At 36.7% G+C, this 16,370-nt stretch overlaps 1 long non-coding RNA gene across 1 annotated transcript; it reads left to right on the forward strand.

Annotated features, from left to right (window-relative positions):
• Window positions 1–7,163: 7,163 nt before the first annotated feature.
• Window positions 7,164–8,646, forward strand: LOC309384716. The gene is made up of 3 exons (XR_014174106.1): window positions 7,164–7,463; window positions 7,667–7,804; window positions 8,376–8,646. It is a non-coding gene; the product is annotated as an uncharacterized lncRNA (long non-coding RNA).
• The last annotated feature ends 7,724 nt before the right edge of the window (window positions 8,647–16,370 follow it).

Raw genomic sequence — 16,370 nt, forward strand, 5'->3', positions numbered from 1 at the left:
AAATCTTGGAATCCTGAGGACAAGAAACATTGTTAGTCAAGCAATGCTCTTTTCAATCAAGCAATAAAAAATGTAAAAAGGTGACATTCAGCTAGAGCCCATCTGTCTCAGCTGCAGTGCCTTGCTGTACAGTACACATATTCCTTTTTCTCCACTTTGCATAGAAAGAAGAAAGACTACAATCTCACCCACAATCCACCTACAATCCAAACTGGGAGCATTTGTCTGGCCATTTGGCAAAAACAAAACAAAAATGATAAAACAACCCGGAGATGTTGGCATAAAGTGAAATACATTCTTCTGGCACATAAATTTATGCTGAAGGCTATGATGATGGCCATGACACTTAGTTTTGCAACTAAAAAGCTATCCGCAATTGCAGCAATAATGGTTATATAGGCTGTAATGTAGAATTTTTATATGTGGGAGAAAAAACAATGGAAAAAAAGTAATAGCTCACTTGAACTCAGAAGCTCGGTGTCAGAATGATTTACAGTACGGTATTTATATAAGCAGGTAAAATTAAGTTTGCTGTGAAATTGCCTAAAAGGCTTAAATTCTGTTTGCTAATAAGGTTGTTTGTGAAGTCTACTAGAGCCTGGTAGCAAGATGGTGTAGGACAGGGCTGTCAAACTTGTGGGTCCATGGCATCACGCACTGGCCATGCCCATGCCCGGTTTAATGAAGGGGGAAATTCACGATGTGTCACATGACAACGCCATGACAATGCGAATTTGACAACCCTGGTATAGGATGAGACAAGAGTTTCTGCAAAAAGAAAACTGACCCATTCTCCAGGTCCCCAAAACTTTAGTGCCATGTTGCAGCAAAGCCAAGTGAAAATCCATTCAATTGCTCAAGGATATTAAGACCATAGGAACACAACAGCATGATGCTAATGCCTATAAATGCCATATGTGATAGGCCTAGGAGAGAGAAGTGTGCCTCAAATACACAATTTCCCACTTTTCAAATTTCCTTAAATCTTGCTGGTGTTTACTATGCATAGGCTGCATATGACACACACACCTCATGTTGCACTTTTTCCATCTCTATAATAGGAACTATGAGGTAAACTTTAATAAAATATAAATACAAATCAAAACTCCAGAAACTCACCTAAGGTAAGGTAAACAAATCCTCCAATTTTACAGAATAAGCAGGCTGAGATAGAAAATCAGAACTGAGAGACAAATGTTGGTTGAATATTGCCCATCAGCAGAAGAACAAAAAATCTACTTTTGATTACATTGCTTAATAGGGCCAGGGAGATAGTGTGTAAACTATCCATTGAGTGAAATAACAAAGAAGAATAATGCACTGCTCTAATTTACTGTAAAATAGACATCATTGATAATGGCAACTAGATAAAAGCTAAGAAGAAAGTCTGTATCTGTTATTTGATGATATTATGAAAAAAAACCACCCTCAATTAATAATAGAAGGTACAGGACCACCTTAGAAGAAACAGAATTTGGATGAAAAAGAGAAAAATGTTTAACTGGAGTCCTCAAGCAATCCATAGGCCTATCTGTCGTAGATCAAATTATTACCCAGTCAGTGTCCAAAGTTGGTAACAGTCTTATTTCTATCTAAAGACATTGTGCAATTTAACTACACTTATGGAACCAATTTTCTACGGAAATGGATATTTACTATCTGAATAGCGAAATATTTGATGGCAACCAGACATTAAAAGCTTCCATTCTGAATTAGTTAGCCAATGAATATAATCAACACATTTATGCTTTAAAGAAAACAGTGAAAGGGTGTCACTGTCATTTATACCAATTATTCCTCTGGCCCAATAGACTTTTTTGCCAATGATTGATTAAACCTTTATGTTGTCACAGACAGATTGAGCAGCTGGAGAAGTAAAGTTTCTCCCTGTGGGGAGAGGGGGCGACTAATAAGTTTAATTAAATAAATAAATAAGTTTCAGACAGTGAGAGCAGATTCTGGTTGTTGTTGGAATACCGACAGGGCAAATGTTCAAAGATTTTGAACAAAGGCTTAATATACTTTTTCTGTAGAAAAGAAGTTTAGCAAATGGTCCTTAAGGGAAAATGAGCAAGAGTAGCTGCAGAACATGAAAAGAGGTGAAGGAAAATCTAAGACTAGAAGATCTAAGAGTGGGAGTAGAAGATAGGGAAAGATGGATTTGAAAACAGCCAATTAAATCCAACTGCAATTGTAGAACATGGTTGAAAGCTAAAATATCTAGTGGGTTGTTCAATAAATGCCATCAACACAATGTTTTTGCTACTTTCTTTGGAAGTCTAATAAATCTATCAAAGTTAAAATCTAAAAGGTAGATTTATGTTCTTCCATATTAACAAAAATCTTGCCAGACATGAAATAGAGGTAGGTCAAACATTCTTTCGTGCTAATTAATTTTTAATTACATGAGATCTTTATAATTAAGGGTTATTCAGAACAAAAGCTGCCATGTTTTATTTCCTTTTTAGTCATCACCTCTCCAGAACAGATCCTGTAGACAATTTTAATGGAATAAAGAAACTGAGAGGAAATGTAAGACTACATTGTTGCTTAATTATAGTCATAAAACAGTGCTTAGAGCCTTGTTTTCTTAACAGAATACAGTAATAACAAGAAATCTAAATGAACAAATGAGTAGTTACTCACTGCTAAAAATAAGCAAGAAACAAAAGGTCCAACAGGAATGGCCAGAGATTTATCCAGATCAGGCACACAAATGTTTGGCTAGTCCACCCAAATATATGTGTCTCTTTTCATAAAATAGTTTTACCATTTAGGATCTTGGTTGTAGTTATGCTCCTGGAATAAAATGCATATTTAGCTCTAGTCCTGTCTATAAAGCTTATCTTGCTTATACTTTTGAACTTTGTTATGCAAATAATTTACCTGACACTTCCCCTAACACTCACAAATAAAAGAAGATTAATGCGGTAGCCGTAACATTTCATTACTAAAGGGGAATCAGAGGTCTACCCTCAGTTCAAACCGATCTTCTGTTTGATCATATTTTATGGTCTAGCTATTATAGTGAGAAATACTGTCTTTCTAATTAAGTTATAATAGGTACTTTTACAATATGTATTTGTACATATGAATAGATTTTGTTAAAAACCCTAAAACATACAAGAGTTACCCTTTTTTGTTAAAATATGGTAACCAGCCTCTTTAAATAATGGACTGAGGTAAATAAATTACATCAGTCGTAGTAAGCAGTAAAGCAGAGTTTCTCTTGCAGATATGGTTACCAAACCCTACCGAAAGAACAATTGTTTTTGTTCAGCTCCAGATAGAAGAAGCCCCCAAATCAAACTAAGCTAAAGCCTTTATGGAGCCGTTTACTCTAAATCCCTTCTCCTATGTTAGAAACCATATAGGATGAAGAAAAACAAAAGAACAAACAAATCTAGGCCTAGTTCAAGTTCCAATATAACCACAACTTTACACACCAGCCGTAAGTGTCCATTATACTCAGAGAGCAGCAGTTGTAAATCATTAAAAAGGGGAAGGGGAATGGTAACTAGAAAATGTTAAAGTATATCCATTCTAAATTATGCAAGAAATTCAGAACAGAAATAAAAGTTCTTTTAGACAAAAGTATAAAATGGACTGTAAAAGTATGTACCTAGGGAGTAAAACCTATTTAACTTACTGGTGCTTACTCCTGAGTAGAGAAGGGAGAATCATTATATGCCATTAGGGACATTACTGTATTGTGTTGTCATGAAACTAAACATACAGTATCAAGATGTGATCAGTGATTAAATAAGAAACATATATAATGCAAAACATTAGACCCAGGTTGTGGGGGTGGGGAGAATATACCAGTGAAATAAATAATCCTAAGCAATGAAAAAAGCATTGGCAGGAGCTATAAGTAATTCTGTGGGCTTGCATGGGACAATATACAATAAATCTTTTGATGCTTGGTCATTCTATGCACACACAAACACATACTCTGCTTTCAACCAAGATATTCTGTAATTATCCCTCATGGGGTTTCTTGTAACATTCTCTGAATACCAGGCCATGGAGAGGGAGACTACGTGGTAAACATGCCATTATGTTTTCATATTTCCAGTTTGCACTTGAAATAGTTAAGCCCAGTAAGGCTCTAAGGATTTGCACAATCCTTTTGATATACCTAGGGTTACAACACCTCACTCTCATAAAGGGAAGCATATTATAGTAAGTTATTTCACAAACACAGTATGGAACATAATATATGTTTATTTTTGCTCTTGTTCCCTATCATTCAAGCCTAAAGGGATAGATGCAACAAAAAAGTCCTAACATCATTAATTCATAAATCCAAATGAAACATACATCATGAAATGAGTGAGAGCTACCCATAAGACTCTTTTGACTTGATTCACACAGGACTTTGTCGCTAACTCTTAAATGCAGGTTAGCAAAACAAGTGTTATGCCCAAACAAATGGCTGTATAATCAAACAGCATTCTAAGTTTATTTTCTTCTAGCAATTTATAGCATCATCTAAAGTTGTCCAACTACTAGTAATGAGGACATGCTTCATGTTGCTTTGGTGATGGCTGGTAATGCTAGGAAATGTTGTGAGACAACAGCTGGGTTCTCACAATATGCTGAAACAATAATGACCTGATCCCATTTGAGTCCACAAGAATATTGTGCAAGTTCTTCAAAATGTAAGAATTTGGCATTCAAGGAATTGTTTTCTGCATAGAATTGACTGGAACTTAAGCCATCCTTACATCCCTTTTCATTTCAGTATTTTCAGAAGAAGTATGTGTTGTTTTCTTTCTTTTCAAATCCAAACTCCCCTATATCATTTCTGAAATTTGATGGCAACACATGGATTTTTCTTGACATGAAGGGTACATAAGATTCCAAGATGTTTACTGCTTCATAGGGTTACCATATACTGCTCTATATCTTAGCAGCTGTCAGCCTGAAGGAAGGAGAAGGGTTGCTTACTCGGGCCAAGCTGCTCTAATGGAGAAGAGGATCAACTCCATTGTACATGCAGTTGTCCTTTTTTTTTCCCTTACTGTTTCCACAGAAGGACTTCCCTGTCAGTAGGAATCTTTCCACCTCTAACTTTCCATCCTTAATCCTCATTTTCCTTTGGGAAACTGTATATTGTCTTTTGATCTATCAAGTAGCTTTTCCTCTAAATGCCTTGAACAGCATCCGGGGCATAACAAGAGCAATGATGGAAAAGCCAACCCAGGCAGGCACTGTAAGAGTTTAGTGAAATTCAACAATAATGACAAAACTCTACCAGGTGCACTCAAGACTAATGTGGCTTGTAGCAGAAGATGCAGGCTGTGCAACCCACAATCCAGCAAAAAGCCCCAGAGACATGGCTATAGCCAATCTGCGACAATGGCTCCAGTGGTACTACTGCTATTAAGCCAGCAGCAATAACTGTACATTTCTGGAGCCTGGCAGAATCCCCAAGTTTGTCAGAAACTTGGAGAGATGGCATTGAAGATGTATTTGCAGAAGGATGAATACATGATAGTCTTAGCTATACCAGTCACCATGTTCTTTTCAATCACAGCACATTAAAAAGGGAATGGGAGGTTTAAAAAGTGTTTGTTCAGGCAGTTACCAAGAGTTGAGCTTGACTCAATGACACTTAATTTACTAACTTTATAAATGTATCATGAGTTACATGTTTCAGCTGCCTGAAGTGACCAAAGTACTCAATGGAAAGTTGTCTCTCTCGTAGCTTCCTCAACTGTATGATCCTGCAATGCAGTGTTGGAAGAAATGTCCTTCTGGGTTCGGCTCCAAGTGGGGAAAAAGACACTGGAGACATGGAGGCTGCTTGGAAAGATGGTTTTAATGGTGGACAGGACCACATGGCCTGAGTCCTGAACAGAAAAGGTAATCACATGCTTCAATGTTGGGAAGAAGAAGAGAAGGGAACACTGATATGCTGAGTCCCTGGTTTTATCCCTGGTTTGATCTTGACCTTGTCTTCTGATTGGTTGTCAGACTCCCATGGGGCCATGCAGGGGCAACTCTCTAGGCTGCGTTTTGAATCCAGGTTTGGTTGAGTTCTCAGATGCCATGTGGTGAGTTGGGTAAAGGGCCAAAATTATCATGCCTTAATCCCATCCCCCTGGAGCTGAAGGGGAGAACTCTTTATTATGTAAAGTGGACCGGCTTGGCCTTCTTAATGGCCCATTGACAAAGTGGGTGGAGGCAGGAAGCTACAGGGAGCTATTCTGTCTTTATAAAACATGTTTCTTCCTTTTCACATCCAGGGAAATATTCTTCCTCTTCAATATTTCCTAGGATATTTCATTTTTCTGGGAGGGAGCTGGGTGATAACTTTCCATAGCAGCAAGAAGAATTTCAATACTTTTTAGGTGTAGATGCTGAACATACAACAAAGCTATCTGTTGACCATTTTGGCATGAAATGGGATCCATACTTTTTGGCAAATACTATCAGAGGGTAACAATGATCTATCCTCACAAAAGCTGAAGTTTTTTTAGTAGACAAGTGAGCAGATCAGGCCATAAATCCCTAACACAGAATTATTTTGATGACACTCATCAGATGGTTGAACTATAGCTACTGAAGGAAAGAGTATGTGGCCTTAGCAACCTCAATTCTTATATAATTTATAGGATAACCTAAGTCTGTACCAAGAATTGATCCCAAAAGGCAGAGCTACTGCTTGCAATATATCTGCTTTCTGGGGAAGACAAAGAATTCTGGAAGTCAGCCCAGCAAAGGCATTTTCCCAAGGATGCTTATGCTTCCAACCTTAAAATTATATATGCTGTATCTCAAGTCTTTGAACAGTAACACATGAATGACTTTAAAAAAAAACAAAGCTTCGAGGCTAATATGGATGCAATTGGTAGAAAAAGTTCAGGTTACTCAACTACTCATATTTTTTTTGCTTCTGTACTTTTACCAATAAAAAATGCAGGAAAAATGGAGGGAGGTTTCCCTGAGGAATCCAGATGTCAATTTTATAGCAGCTGTTCTGCCGCTGTAGAAAACAGATGAACTTAAAAAGCCTCAGGCACAAAGTTCACAGCCGTGGATAATCATTCTAGAGTAATTACCAGCTTGCTCCCTCAGAGGATTTCACCTGTGAGAAATCACTGGGAGCTAATTACTCCAATTACTCTCTTGATACTTGCCCCCAGCAGAGACAGCAACCAAGCAAGCAACAGGGCTTGGTAGGAGCTGAAAAGTCGACTCCCCCCTCCCCCTTTGCATTTTTTTTCACAGCCTTTCCAGTTCACTTGCATTTTGCCCTCTCTTCCATTAACATCACCTATATTGACATGGAAGTAACCCTACTCCAAGTTTTGTCTTCTGCCTTTCTCTCTTCCACAAAAATTAGGAAAAGAAGCTCTGCTCCAGCCATTTGAGTAAATGATGTTGAAAACAAAGTATCTAGACAGTTAATAGAACTTGTAACAAACCTGGCGCTGCTGAAGGGAGAAGGACAGGTGTGAAATGCTACCAGTTTGGACCGGTTCGCCCGAACCAGTAGTAAAAAAAATGGTACTGGTTTGGGTGAACCAGTATTTCCGATGACCAGCTGTAACGTGCAATTATTATTAGCAAGAATCATCGGATTTCCTGCTTTCTAGCTAATCTAAATTGCATGGCACACGGATCCCCCCCCCCACTGTTCTACTTACCTTTGCAGACTCGGAAGGCTTCAAAACGTTCCTTTTTTAGCACTGCATGGATGCACCTCAGGTGCACATGTGCGGAAAGCACGCACTCAGTAGCAGACTCACCGAACCGGTAGCAGACTTCAGGAGGATTTCACCACTGGAGAAAGGTACAGTTGGTAAGAAAAAATGTAGGAAAACTAAAACAAATACAGCACATAGAGATATGAAAAATAACATTGTATGTCCCCCATTTTCATAAAGAATTCTTTGTACTCCAAAGTTTTTCCAAAAGCAGCAGCCATTCCAACAAACTAATGTATTCAAGAATATTTCTTTCACTTGATATGGTTGATTATTAAATTTATACTGTGAAAAAAATGTGATTTCAAATTTCTAGCCCTCAGAATAATAAGTATCTTAAGAACAAGCAATGTTTGTGTTTCAAAAGAACATGTTTCCTATATATTTTGTATTTAGGTCTTAGTTCTAATAAAAATCATTTTAAATTTTGGAACAAGCATTTCTATAGCTTGCAGCAAGGTCTTGTATAGGTCTTCTTAGAAATATGTCCTTTAGCCTTTCTTGGAGTTTAAGCGTTGTGTTTAGAATAGCAGGTTCAATCATTTTGTCTAATCCCTGCTGCGCTCAAACTCCACTGTGTCTCTGGTAGTCTTATAAGACATTCTTAACATGTGCCAATAAGCTATGATGTACATTATACCTCTTACAATTTTACAGTCAAGTAGAGTGTTCAAGACGCAGGCAACCACAGATCTACTGATATTTTTCAACCATTAAAATATAATGAAGAGATATCTGGAATACAACTACTCTTGTGAAGAAAAGGCTGGGAAGGCTTTTGAATGTTGACTACACAAGCCAGCTTATATCAGCAAGAGACTGCTAGCACTATGACTACTAAAAATCAAGACCTGTTAAAAACTATAAACTTCTTCTATCTGCTGCCAAATTTTATGGAAGTGGAATTCAGACTTCAAGAGCTGTTGACACTTGGGAATATAAGTAATTGAGCTGCTACCAAGACTCTTATCCTTATCCCAGAAATCGTTTTTAAAAAGTGTGTATTTCAAAAACATCAAGACCTCTGAGAAACTCGGTTTTTGTTCAAGCTACCAAGTCATTCAGGCTGATGGCCTCAAACTAAGCTAGGAACTAAAGAAAAAAATGTCTAGCAAAATCTTATAACTCCAGAGAGTTATATTTATGCAAGACTAATAGTGATCAGAGGAGTCCAAAGTTTTTTTTCCTTTTCTCTTTTTCATGATAAGAAGAAACAGGATTTGTTTGTTATTGACATTTCTATAGCACATGATTGCAGCTGATTCAGAGCATAATCAAAAATTTTAAATTTCCTTAAATGTTATAGTATTTGGGGAAGTCACAGAATTAAGCTGAATCTTAGTCTCATTTCTTGCATGATTTGATTAGACTGGCTCTCACCCTCTTGGCCTTCCATAAGGCCTTAAAGAACAGGCGTGAAACTTGATTGCATCATGTGACATATCATGACTTAAAGGCATGACTGTCACAAGAGATCTGATTGTGTGTCACAGCCTGTACTTATAGATGTGTTGATTTGTTTTTTTTTCCCTGGCTGTCAATTACATATAATTTTTATTATGTTATTGTTATGGTGTTTTTAATTGTTGTTAGCTGCCCTTATAATGAATTTGAGATGAACAGTCACATACACTGAATGAATAAATAAACATTCCCTTGATGCAGCCCTTGGGCAAAGAAAACATGATAAAAAGGCATCCACTAGCCCTATATTTTCTTAAATCAAAAATAATGTCATAGACCTAATCATATGTCTTACAAGGGTCTTTCTTTGTCCTACAGAACTTATGTGATATTTGATACGAGATTTAATGGATTGACAGTAACATTAGAGATGGACCATGATCAGGCCCATGAAGGATGTTGGTTATGTTTTTTTTATGGAATGCACTCTATATGCTCTAATAAAACAACAATCATGAAGAATATACTTGGTTAGGGTGAAGGTGACAAATAGGCAATCCTTTTCATAAGGACAATAACCAAGCTATTATGAGAAACTAGCTAGTCGATTGCAGGACATGACATAGTTTATAGAGCACAACCACCTGTTCATTATGGAAAAGTAGTAGAGATCACTGCTCATATGGAATGCAGGTGTGAGAAGTGCTAAATACAGGATTGACAGCCAATTGGAAATCTCTAGAGAGAGATAAAAATTTGAGGTGTCCAGTATCTTTTTCTTATGAACATTGTTTTCTGGAAATGGAAATAAGACTGGTAGGGATTGTTGGATACAGAAAAAAAGTCAACTGCTGCTACCATTGTTTGTCTATTTTTATTCTTGGCATCCTGCGTGTCAAAAATATATTTTCCTGAGCCTGCAAAGCTACCCTGTAAGCTTAGGAAAAGGCATACTTTTTAAAGAAGCAGCCAGCAGGAAGAATGAAGCTGTGCATACTTGATCTGAAGCACCTTTGCTTCCCTTCAGGTCCAAATACGCCTCATTCTAGCACAGCCTTTCTCAACTTGAGTTTCATGAGGGGTCGGCCGTGGACGTGTTCTTAATTAAAACAAGCTCTTTTTTTTTAACTTTGCCCTCTGTGCTGTGCAATGCCAGCACTTGTAATAAAGGGCATTCTTGTGCACCTTGACTCAGCTGCCAGCCTGCCTCTTGGTTAATATTATTATTTATTAAATTTAGACAGTATTCTGCCTGATTCATAGAAATTCGGAATGGTTTACAGATTTCAAATTAAATAAACAAACAAATAAATAAATAAATAAATCATACATACATACAAGGAACAAAAGAAAAGCAACCAAAAATGAACAGAGATGGCAGAAAAAAACCAAACTCAAATAGGAGCAAGGAAAAGGAACAAAGGTCTGTCACCTGTCTTTTGGGCAAAGCCCAGGGCAAAAAGCTACATCAGAAAGCTACATCTGTCCCTTTGGAATACTAGTAGGTAGAGAGACCATGCAAGTGTTTGATGTCGCTTCATTCCACAAGGAAGGAGCTGCTACAGAGAAGCCATGCTTGCTGTATCTCTATAGGTGGCATTGTTTAATTGATGGAACCTGGAGTGCACTACACCTGCCAGAGATAGATTAATCATATGAGAGATAGGCAGTCCCTTGAATTACCTTAGTCCAGTCTCTCTCTCCCTCTCTCTCTCTTTCCCCCTCCCTTCCCCCCCCCCAACTTAATTCACAGGATTGCTGTTGTGAGGAAAATAAGAGGAGCAAGGTGTGTTGGATATGTTTGCCACCTTGAGTTTTTTTGTAAAAAAATAATACAGGTGGGATAAAAATAAATAAAGTAAAAATAAATAAAATAATCAGACTCTCTACCAGGTGCAACCAGCACCTTGACTTGCACCCTGAAGCAAACTGTCAACCAGTGCAACTTCCAAAGTAGAGATGTTACATTTGCATCCCAGGGTGTCTATCCCTGCCCATGCCACTGCATTCTGAACCAGCTGAAGTTTTTGGATGGTGTTCAAAGGCAACCACACATAAACCACATTGCAGTAAACAAGCTGTGAAGTGACCAGTGGTTGTCTGATCTGCCCCTCCTCTAGGAAAGAGAACATCTGGCACCAGATGAAACTAGCAAAGGCATGTCTGTTCACATCTATCTCCTGTGCAAGGGATTTCTGAGACCTAAAAAAATATTTCAAGGGTTTCTTCAGGGTAAAAAGGTTGAGAAAAGTTGCAATAGCATGTCATTATACTTCATACATCTCCTTGTTTATTGCATGTGGCTAACAGTATGTTGATGTATAAGGTAGTCTCTAGATCAGAGACCCTAGCAAAATTGCAAGAATTGTCTTTACTATTGGCAGGCAAAGATGAGGCATTGGTGCAACTATGCCTGATAATCTAGTCTAAACTTTATCTTCATAATAAACCATTGTGTGAAAGCCTCAGTTGATCAAACTCATAATGGCTGGAGAAATTGAATATCTATGGGGCTAGCTGGTTGCCTATAGCATATGGAACTTTGCAAATTGGAATATAAATGCAATACATTATAATAATTAATAAACTGGGGGAAAGTGCCTGAATCTAAGAATGTAATAAATCTGAATGAATTTATATGATCTTGTGGAGTGAAGGTAATGAATACATGCATGAAAATTAAGTGTTATGAATGAAAGATCTAAATGTATATGAGAAATACGAACTCACATGATGTTTGTTTTGACTGTCTATGACAGTAAGAACACCTAGGCTGATGACACTTACAGTTTATGCTCCATTCACTGGCAATAATAGGAAACATTGTGCTACCTCCTCAATGAATGTGTTCCAGGAGAATAAATATTCACTTACATGTCATGAATATATAAATTGAGGGAATGAAGTGAAAGTGTCTAGGCCATTTGTAAACCCTAAAGTGAATGAGACTAGTGACTATTTACTGAACAATTGCTTGGAAAAAGTTTTGCTAAATGCAGAAACACCTGCAATAAGAGAATGAATGAATCATGTGACAAAGCATTAGAAGGAAACTGCTCTCCCAACAGAATGAATTGAAAAAGGATTTGAGGGAAGAGGATCTGGAAAATGCTTGGAACAAAGTAAAAACACCTATGTTACAAAGTGCCATTAAGTTATCTTAATGTGAAGTATGAAAAATACCTTTAATTAAATTATGAAAGAGACTGTAGGTAAGGGGGGGAAATGTGCGTAAGCCAGCGAAAATGCAAATAATGTAAACAAAGAGAACAAGGAATTGTAAAGATTAAGAGACAAAGAAAATGCAAAGCAATTTTGGCAGCAATAAAAATCCAATTCTGTAAGTGGATCAAGAGATCTAAAGAAGAAACTTCTGGTAGAGTGAATGAAATTAAAAATAAAAGTGTCAAGATGCTTCTAGGAATTTGCATAAATTTACATGAAAATGTACTTTTAATACATTAAGAACATGATTAAAAAACACTATAAATGTTAGTGTCCAGGAAAAAAGTTGACAAAAAGCAAGCCATAAAAGTTATAAGAATGTTGAAAAACAGTTTGAATGTGTAGATGGGGTAAGCAGAGAAATATTTAAAAACTGAGTGTCTGTGTGATTTAACACATGTGTGAACACTATGTTCCTAATTATTGAAATGAGGCTGCTATTGTTCCCCTACATTAATGGAAAGAAAACAGGGGTGAATGCAAAAAACTATTTAATTATGTCTTTAAAACTGTTGGACAAAATTCTGATTTGAAGAGTGCAATAAAGGCCAATGAACAAAATTTGATAAGTTTGGTTCAGCTATAGATCAGTCAGAGAGCGCATTTTTACTCTTTAGGAGATTATTGAAAAATAAAATGTGAATATACTCCTTGACTTATGAAACTGTATGATAAAATTATTAGGCTTGAATTGTGGAATTATAGATGTTCACAAGCAAGTACTAAACATATATAGCAGACCTGAGTTATCTCTATTCCAAGAAATCCATAATGGAAAGTTTTACATGATTATGGATTTGAAGATTGGTTGCTGAATGCAAAAAAAGCTGTATATAATGGAAGTAAAGCAGGGTTGAAATAAGCAGAATGCTAAGAAAATGGTTCAATATTGAGCAGGCATTAAGACAAAAATATCCACTTAATTGTTTAATATATTTATCGATTAAGATAGTTAGGTCTCGACTTATGACAGTTCATTTAGAGACCATTTAAAGTTTATAACACTGGAAAAAAGACTTATGACCATTTTACGACCTTTGCAGCAGCCCCATGATTATGTGATCAAAATTCAGATACTTGGCAACTGGTTCATACTTATGACCGTTGCTGTGTCCCAGAAATGTTGGGCTCAATTGTGGTCGTAAGTTGAGGACTACCTGTATAAGGAAAGCTTATGATGATGTGCATCAAGGATATGTATATTCACAGTTTTTTATCAGATGATGCCATGTTGGCTGGTTGATAACACAAATCATTTGCAAGAAATGTAAGATAGATTGCATAATGCAACGTTAAAATTATGAATCTGAAAATCTGGGCATCAAACTCCCAGACAATTGGTCTGAACAAACAGAAATAGTGAAAACTAGAGTAAATGAATTTATGTTCCTTAATATATTAAAGATAGGAAACTGGATGGATGAATTTTAGAACATACAAATAAAGCTAAATACAGCAAGAATGGAATACTTAAGATGTTGTTTGGTAAGCAATAATGGTAGTTAAAAAATTAATGGGTGCTGAGGAATATGATTTCAATACGAGAATGAGTCTATGTACAGAGGAGTGTGGAGTTAGCTTTGAAAAAGGTTTTCAACCATCATTAACTGCCATTAAGCTCATCTTACCTCATGCTTTAGCCCTGAAAGGAGGGAATGAGGCAGAAAGTTAAAACTGCTCCCTTTTCATTCTTTTTGTATAAGAAGAGGGAGAGAAAATCTTTGTCAGACTTTCAAAATTCTGTTGTTATACCCTGCAACAATAGATGTACACAATAGTCTTTGTGGATTGCCTATCTAAAGGGCCAGCAGTCTAGTACACAAGAAATATGCTGAGGCAGTTTATAAAGAATGAATAAGTGAATTACAAAACACAGGTCAGGAGCAGAGGTGGTATTCAGCAGGTTCTGACTAGTTCTGGAGATCCGGTAGCGGAAATTTTGATTATTTGAGTAAATATCACCTGTGACTGGCCCCACCCCCATCTATTCTCTGCCTCCCTCCCTCCCTCCCAAACAACTGGGATTCTGTGAGTCCCAATTGTTTGGGAGGGAATGGGAATTTTGCAGTAACTTTCCCCTGGAATGGGGTGGGATTGGAGATTTTACAATATCCTTCCCCTGGAATGGGGCGGGAATGGAGATTTTACAGTATCCTTCCCCTGCCACGCCCACCAAGTCACGCCCAACGAACCAGTAGTTTAAAAAATTTGAATCCTACCACTGGTCAGGAGGAAGACTAGGAAAAGTAAAGGTGGATGGAACTGATGAAATCCTCCAAATGATCCAAAAAAAAGATAGTTTTAGGTCTTTTGAAGAAGCAAGAATGGTAAGGACCTAAAGTTAGAGCGGTATGGTGAATAGTGGTGATGTAAACTAGGAATGTACAGCACTTTAGATCCAAAAGTTCTTCATCAAGGCAGCCTCTCTTTAAAAAAGCTGCATCTTTTCTTGGGCAAACATAATAGCCATGCAATCCTAGGAAAATACGTTTTAGTTAAACAGGGTGCATACCCATTTCAAAACATGATTTTGGCTGTAGGCCACAGATGCAGTGCAGCTTAAATGTAAATAGATTAGTGTATATCCCTCTCTACCTCATTTTTCAAAACTATTTGGCTTACTATTTATCCTTTTCTGTAGAAAGCTATTTGACTATTTCTTAGCATTTTCTGTAGAGAATGGAAATAACAGTTAAGTGGATATATATGTGCTACCATTTCTCAATTTCACAATACAAGATTGCCACCTGCTGAGTCTGTCAGTTTGTAAAATCATGCTTATTCTAACTCTGACAATAGGAACTTATTGAAGGAAATGTCCTTCCCTATTGCAAATAGGTAGTTAACAAATATAGCTACCATGTGGAAATTATGTTTCAGGAGTATCTAAATGATACATAACCTTATCAGTTACCTATTCAAACATTCTTCTTAGTGTATGATAAAAATTAATGGTAATATAGATTTTAAGAGTCTTTTTGTTAGATATGCCATCTTGAGTTTGATAGATATAAAACAAAATTGTCTCCGAAAGTTCCTCTTTGTATGTCATCATAGGAAGCCTTTTTCAGAAGAAAAATGAGAGTTAAATCTACTTGGTTGATCTACAATATACTGAATTATTAACATTTGCTGAAAACAGAGTCTATGTTAAAAACAAGGGAAAACTTGGGAAGAGGGTTTTGCTTGTCAATGGTTACATATGTTCAATTGCTTGAAAATTTTAAATTGGACAAAAATAGCTTTACTTTTACAGATGAAAGAACTGGTTTCAAAAAGGATGTATGTACCAGCAATGAATAACTTATTGCTAAGGTATATACATTGTTATGGATGATGAATCAGTAAGATGAATATATTAAATATTATATGATTAAATGAGCAAAACATTTAGGGGTATAATATAATGTCAAACAGTTTTTGGAAATGTGACCAACATGAGGGATAGTTTTTATTACGTACTTACAGTGATTCTGTAAAAGTGAAATGAAATATTGGGATCAGATAGGTTTCTTAATCCAGAAGACTCTTTAAAATAATGTAGGGTTGAAATCAAGTTTTCATTTTAGGTTTAATGGAGAAACAGATTGAAAGAAACTTTATTTTTATATGTGATATCTGCTGCAAAGGTTTTGAATGCACAGAGATGGAAGATTGTACAAGTTCCCACAAACAATAGCCTAATCTAGGAACAACCAAGAGGGTTTATGACAATTCGCCACAGCTAATTCAACATGGTCAATTTACCACGGCCAACTCACTATGGCTATGTTGCCAGTCAACTTGCCATGGCCAACTGCAAGACAACGGCCATCTCACCACAGGACAACTCGGTGCGGGACAAAAGTTACAATAATATCAAAGAAATTGTGGATTAAAGAAAGAATGAAAAAGGAGAGAAAGAATGAAATGTGAATGGCAAAAATTAAAATAATTTTTATTTATTTTAAATAATTAAAATAGAATTGTTAAATTGTCCCATAGCGAGTTGTCCTCTTGTGAATTGGCTGTAGCAAGTTTTCC

This window comes from Natrix helvetica (assembly GCF_964273705.1).
Source record: "Natrix helvetica genome assembly, chromosome: 1".
In the NCBI taxonomy this organism is placed as follows: domain Eukaryota; kingdom Metazoa; phylum Chordata; class Lepidosauria; order Squamata; family Natricidae; genus Natrix; species Natrix helvetica.